Here is a 7515-nt window from a genome sequence, read left to right as displayed (position 1 = left end):
ATGGCGCCTGCTGCTGGGCAAGATCACGTCTCTCCTCGAACCCGACACATTACATCCTAATTTAAGAAGTTACCTGGTTCCCACATCGCCCTCTCGTGGGAACCATTTTCCTTCAGCAGATCAGTGCTGGGCTCGCACGAAGGCAGCGGCCTCCCCGTGGAGCCGGTGGTGAGACCGGAGCTGAGTGAGTCCCTGCAGCGGGACCTCGGGAGGCCCCGGCCCACGCCTGTCCCTGTCCTCTCCCTCCAGCCACGCGGCCCGAGGCCTCAGCGTGGTCGACGGGTTCCGAGACCCGAGGCAAACGGATGCGTCTCGAACCAGCTTCACCCTCGGCTAACTGACAGAAACAGGAGTTAAGTTCTTACCCCGTCGTCAGCAACATTATGACAAACGACCTTGAACTGAAGGTTGTTCTGGCACCAGCTGCCCCTGATTCCAGGCCAGCCCCCCTTGCACGGCCAGCAAGCGCCAGGGCGGCCCTCACCCCCCGCCCCTGTAACCAGCCTCTGCGCACCCCACTTCCCTGCTGTCCCTGGCAGGGTCCCCGATACTCCTGAGCAGACCGCACAGGAACGCTCGCTGGGATTTGGTCATTGGACTGATGAAGCCCAAAAAGAGAGGAAATGAAGAGCATTTAGAAGCCGCTTTATAGAACTGCAGCTGCGAAATAGTCGGGGTGGGGGCGGGGGTGAGGGGGTGGCCGCCAGTTACAGCAAAGGGAACACGGTCAATACTATTGTGACGACTACGGATGGGGCCGGGGGAGACCAGGCTTATCGAGGGGTCGCTTCCTAAATTACAGAAACGTCTAACCACGACGCCGTACACCTGGAACGGATATAATATGGAACGTCAACTGTAACTGAAAAACCTTTAAAAATTTTAAAAAGTACAAAAGTGAATTAAAAAAAAAAAAAAAGAAGCGTCCGTTGCATCTGACGGTGCCGTGCTTTGGTTCCTTAAAGCCACGTTTCTCAGCCCCGTGGACGAGGCCACGTCCCTGGGTGACGGTTTGTTTCTCCAAGGAGCAGCAGGTAGGAAAGTCACTCTGACCCTGACGGGCGTGGGTCAGTGGTTAGAGCGTCAGCCTGCGGACCAAAGGGTCAGGCGTTCAATTCCCGGTCAAGGGCCCGCACCTGGGCTGCAGGTTCAATCCCCAGCCCCGGTCAGGGTGCTTGTGGGAGGCAGCCAGTCGATGTGTCTCTCTCACATCGATGTTTCTCTCTCTCCCTCCCTCCCTCCTTCCCACTCTCTCTAAAGAATCGATGGGAAAAAATATCCTCGGGTGAGAATTCACAAACAAAAAAAATAAAGTCACCCTGGAGTTTGCTCCACCTTTGCTGTGTTAAATAATCCTTTTCTGTGACAGCCTGAGACTGGCAGCGTGGGCGACCTCGGGACCCAGGTTTCCACACTGTGCCTGCTGGGCAGGTTTCCCCGCGCTGGACTGTGACAAAGAGCCATTCTCCTCACCTACGACAGTTTCGCTTTCCCGTTGTTCATTTTTTAGTATCGCCAACTTTTGGCCAGAATCCAGGATTTCCTCATTGAATTAAACCTTGGTTTACAAGGTTTCCCGAATGTATCAGATTTATAAAAATTAAAACAAATTGTTTCTGAGCCACAAATATGAGCCTCAGTCCTATCACAAAGGCTACAGTCATTGAAAAATAAAGAAACAGTTAAGGAGAAGGAGAGAGCCAGACAGAGCTTTCACAGGGCTGTTCTGCTGCGGTTTCTCCCATCAGTTTAAACTAATGGTTCTGCCTCCAAGTGCTGCATCTGAGTGATTCCTTGAGATCAGCTTCCGTCTATTAGCTACCAACATGTTCACTGAGCACCTACTGCGGTCCAGAGACTGTTCTATCAGAAAGGGGACCCCTATCAGCCCAGTAGGCGTGGCTCAGTGTGAACATCGACCTAGGATCCAGGAGATCGGGGTTCGATTCCCGGTCGGGGCACAGGCCCGGGTTGTGGGCTTGATCTCTAGTCGGGGGCGTGCAGGAGGCAGCCGGTCCATGACTCTCATCATGATGTTTCTATCTCCCTCTTTCTCCCTTACAATCTCTGAAATCAATAAAGATATTTTTTTAAAAAGAGGTCTATATGAAATATATAAAACTATAATATATGGATGTCTTTATTTTTCTCGAATGCTTGAACGAGTCCAGCAAAGCTGTGAGACAGACACGATTTCTGTCTGCTGTTTACTGGAAGAATCAAAGGGACCAACTCCTTGTGCTCCAGAAAAAACATCTGGCACCTTCCTGCTGGATAGGGAGTCTCCTTTAAAAAAAAATAAAATCTTTATTGGTTTCAGAGAGAGGAAGGGAGAGGAAGAGAGAAACATCCACGATGAGAGTCATGGATCGGCTGCCTCCTGCACGCCCCCTGCTGGGCATCGAGCCCACAACCCGAACTGAGATCTCCTGGATCATAGTTCGATGCTCAACCACTGAGCCATGCCGGCCGGGCTATTTTACATAGGCCTCTTGATTTTCGTAATTTTTAACCGTCTCCCGAGTGAGTATATGTTTTTTACTGACTTTTAGGGAGAGAGGGAGAGAGAGAAACACTGATCGGTTGCCTCCCCTACACACCCTAACCAGGGATCAAACCCGAAACCTCCGTATGCGCCCTGACCGGGAACCAAACTGGCAACCTTCTTTTTTTGGTGCACAGGATGACATCCAACCAACAGAGCCACCCGGCCAGGGCTGATGTTTGCGTCTTTTCTAAGGGATAGAGCTAAGTCCTGTGTCAGCACAGGCATGGTGCCCCGAGCACAGGGACCCGGGACTGGACGGAATGTGGTTCCGAGGTTCCTTCCTTGTTCAGGAGATAACGCTTCTCCGAATAATAAATCACAGGGTGACTGTGAGCCTCCGCTCCCCACGCCCCCTCCTCACTCATGTTAACTTTCCTTCAGTGTGTTGCCCTGGTCACTCACCCCTCCCTGTCCCCCCCGCGCCCCATGCCCTTCCTGGAAAACTAACCAGGCGGGTGAGCTCCAAGGCCAGTAAGTCGGGAGCCTTAGAGACACTGCGACCTTTCCCTGCCTCTCGTCAAGGACAAAAGGTCAGTGCTCGGCGACGCCCTTCTCAGGGTTGCTGATATGCACACAAAGTCACGGGGACACGACTGGCAATACCCTGCCTGCGATTTGGGCAAATACAGTGAGGGAGCCGTGGGCCTCACTCACGTGGAGAACGACCTTCTCGCTCCTGTCGACCTTGTCGGTTTTTCAGTCTCCCTCCTCCTGGGGTCTGACCTCACACTGGAGAAAGCCCACGTCACTCAGCCCCCAAGGGGCGGAGCCTGGGGGTTAGAACACCAGGCTCTTCAGCCGAATATTCAAATACCTCCTGGTTTCTTTAGACTCCTTTCAAGTCCCTTTTCGAAGGGGCGAGGCAGGAAAACTCTTAGTTTATGTCGCCCCCTCGTGGCGGGAGGTTGCAAACACTTAACCCACCGGAGCTTCTGCTGATCCTAAAGGTGTTCAAGCCCAGGGCTTTATGCCTCATGAAAACGTCCCGAAAAAGAGGAAGGGGTTAAGCAGAGAACAAACATACGAACGGCCTTATAGCCCTGGCCGGGGGCTCAGTGGGCTGGTGCCTCATCCTGTCCACCAAAAGCTTCCAGGGTTTGATCCCTGGTCGGGGCGAGTACAGGAGGCAACCTATAGTGGTTTCCCTCCCCCCTCTCTCCCTTCCTCTCCCTCAAATCAATAAACCTGTCCTTAGGCGAGGATACGAAATAACACAGAGACCGACTATAGTATCGTGACTGCCAGAGGGAGAGGGGCCGGGGGGGTAAGAGAGAGTAAAAGGGAGATAAATGGCGGTGGAAGGAGACTTGAACATCGAGGTGGTGAGCACACAATATGATATACAGATGACGTGTTATAGGATCGCACACCTGAAACCTATGTGATTTTATTAACCAATTGACCCCAATAAGTTCTATAAAAATTTAAAAAAGGTTATGCCTACTTGAGATGGAAATACGAGCATCTGGACTTCTCTTCTGAAATGCAGGGTGTTTACCCAAACGCCTGCTCTGCAGGTGCGTCGGTCCCCAGGCCCGTCTCCAGCCTGTTACCCCAGGAACCCGCTCTGCTCACAGTGCCCCTCACCTTCTACAGCTCGTGGCTCCCGCCCAAGCCCCCGAAGTCACCCTCGACTCCCCTCTCCCACATATTCCCCAACCTGTGCCGATGTTTTCGATTCCCAAATAAGCGTGCGGGAGCCTGGGCTCTTCTCCCCACAGCCAAATCGACTCCGCTGATCACAGGCACCGTCATCTCTCGCCTGGGTTTTGGCAGCAGCCTCCTTGCTCCCTGGCTGCCTCCACCTCGAGCCGTACCCACCGGAGTCTGTCCCCCACCGCCGCAGGGTGATCCCATTAGACAAAAAGTCCAGTAGCGGCCCCTTGCCCCTCAAAGCCTTTCTTTTTTTCTTTTTAGGATTTTTAAATTGATTTTTGGGGGGGGAGAGGGAGAGAGTGAGAGGAATATGGGTGGGAGAGCAGAACACTGATCAGCTGCCTCCTGCTCGCCCCCTCCTGGGATCGATCCTGCAACCCGGGCCTTGCCCTGACCCGGAGTGGAACCTACCACCTTTTGGTTCACGGAAGGGCATCCAACCAACCGAGCCACACGGGCCGGGGCTCCCCTCAGAGCCATTCGAGGCCCTTGATCTCGCTCAGAGCCGACGCCCTTGCCACAGCTCTTCAGCCCTCAGCACCTGACTCGGGTGCCGCTCCGACTCACGCTCTCCCCTCCACCCACATGCACCTGCGCGCGTCAACGTCTGACACCTGGCGGGGGTGGCGGTGGGGGCCCTGATTTGTAGCGTTTCCCCATTTCTATGGTATCAATCTCCCACCACAGCCTGTTTCAAGCTATCAAGGGGGCGTGCACTTGCACACAAGATTCCTGGGACCTTGAACGATTAGCTCCGGCTGGCCGGTGTGAGCGGCTCCAGCACCTGGCCGACCCCATGCCAGGCCTCAGCGCCCCCCACCCCGGCCAGGCTCCGCTCTGCCCCGACCACGCAGGTCTGCTCTCACCCCGCCTTTGCCCCGGCTGGTCCTCCGGCTGCGATGCGCCTCCTCCCGCAGTCCCCGGGCCGTCCCTGCTCTTTCTTACGGTCGGGTCGCCTTGTCAGGGCGCAGCTCTTACCAGCCCCTGTAGACTGGCTCCCCCCAGCCTCTCCGGGTGTAGACCCTAGTTGCCGATCACCACCCCCCGACTTACCATCAAGGCTCTTGCCTATTTTCATGGGCTGAAAGCGCCCCCCAAATTTATATGTTAACATCAGAATGTGACAGGATTTGGATATAGGTACTTAAAAGAGGTAATTAAGTTAAAATAAGGTCACAAGACCGGGCCCTCATCCAGTATGGAGGGTGTCCTTATAAGAAGGGGACATTCGGACAGACACACCCAGAGGGAGGACCCTGTGAGGACCCAGGGAGAAGCTGACTATCGACAAGCCAAGGAGAGAGGCCTCAGGAGACATCGGCCCTGCCGACACCCTGGTTTTGGGCTTTTGGCCTCCAGATCTCTGCGACAATACACTTCTGTGCTTAAACCTGCGGTATTTTGTTACGGTGGCCCCCCAAAACAAATATACTTCTTACATGTTCTACCGACGACCCTTTCTTGGTTTCCAGGACATCACAGACACTATTAAAAACCTTCGTGAGTACGGAACTGGCCCTTGGGACCCTCCTCTACGCCCTTCTGGGCGGCTGTAGAATATTCTGGATCCTACTGTCAGCGTAAGAAACATTCAGACCTGTGACGAATTTTTGTGAGTTTAGTTGAGCCAAACTATCGACAGTTTCTGGGAAGCAGAATCTCAACGGACTGAAATAATGCTCCGGAGAGGGGCAGTTCTGCATCTGGTTTTAGGCTTTACAATCAAAAGAGGAGACGTGAGTGGGTTACAGGAAATCCATGGGTGACAGGTGAGGGAGGCGGGAGAAAGCAAAGCGGGAAACCTCTGGGGCTGGAGAGAAAGGAAAGTGATAGACACACTTTTACTCAGGTGGGTGCAGGATAGTTAACAGTTAACAATTAACACGATAAAAATAATAATGGGGGGGAAATCTGTAGGCTTTGCCCTCGGGCATCAGTTGTACCCTGAGGGGTCTGGAAAGAGGGAAGTTACCGGAGATTCCAAGGATATGTTCTCCTAGATGCAAAAGACTGTAGACAGGCTCAGTGAAGGCAAAGACTGGCCTTTGTCAGGGAAGGTACCGGCCTAGGACATGACTACCCGCCATAAACTGCTTTTCAGTTAAAAAGCTTTACTTTCAGACCACCCTTTGTGGTTTCTCTAGGTCTCTGAGTTTGCAAGGCCGCCCGGCAGGCCTCCCCGAGCTCCTCTCGTCAGGTGAGCACGCGGCCCCCTTTCATCGGCACAGGACCAGCCCTGACTCCGCAGCCCACGGGCAGCTTCCTAATAATTCAAATTACTAGGAATTCAAATGGCTGCCCCGCCTCCAGCGGGTAGGCCTGGAAGCCTCGGAGAAGGTCTGTACCGCTAACTCTGGGCCGGCTCGGAGTCGCGGCTCTGCAGCCAGTCCTGGGGCGCGTCTCCTCTGCAGCGCTGACCAAGGGCCGGGGTCTCGCCCACTGTAACCAGCCTCGCTGTGGGCACGTCGTTGCCACTTCGCTCACCTGCGCAGAAGGTCCGGGCCTCGGTCCAGGCGCCCCCACCTTGGCCGGCGCCCGGCGGCTGCCCAGCAGCGCCGCTGGGACAGAGGCGACGAGGCCAGCGGGCGGCTGCCACCTGGTGGCGGAGCCCGGCATCGCGGGCTGGCGGGGCGCTGTGTCGCCGTGGCCGCCTCCTGTCGGCAGGTGGCAGGTGGCAGGTGCGTTCTCACCTGACCGGTGCAGCTCTTCTTAGGAACCGAGGTGCAGAAACAGCGAAGCAGCCGCAGATCGGGGGCTTGAGCTGTTTGCCAGGATATTAACGGAGGCGGGACCTCCCTTCCGCACCTTTTACACGCATCGGAAAATAGCCAGGTGGACTGACAGACGGCAGAGAGGCGAGCGATGAAGAAACAGAGGGGCCCTAGTGGTCTGGCTCAGTGGTGACAGCGTCCGCCTGTGGCCTGAAGGGTCCCGGGTTCCATTTTGGCCAAGAGGGCACAGACCTCGGTTGCAGGCCCGATGCCCGGCCCTGGACGGGTGTCTCTCTCCCATCGATGTTTCTCTCTCTCCCTCTCTCCCTTCCACCGTCTCTGAAAAGCGATGGGAAAAATATCCTTGGGTGAGAGTAAACAAAAATAAAAAGTAGAGGAAAGTGTTAACTGTGGAATCCAGATGGTGGGTAAACGGGCGTGGGCTGTGAAATGCTTTCCACGACTCGCCTGTGCGACAGGTTTTGTAGTAAAACGTCTGCATGGAAACAGTTTTGTTTTAGGGGCTTCGCTTTAAACCTGCTTGTACCGTTAGTTTTAACAGTCACGCCATGGGGTAAGTGTCATTATAATTGTTATAAA

The sequence above is a fragment of the Miniopterus schreibersii genome (genome assembly GCF_964146895.1).
Source record: "Miniopterus schreibersii genome assembly, chromosome: 9".
Lineage (NCBI taxonomy): Eukaryota > Metazoa > Chordata > Mammalia > Chiroptera > Miniopteridae > Miniopterus > Miniopterus schreibersii.
This window is presented reverse-complemented; position numbering follows the sequence as displayed.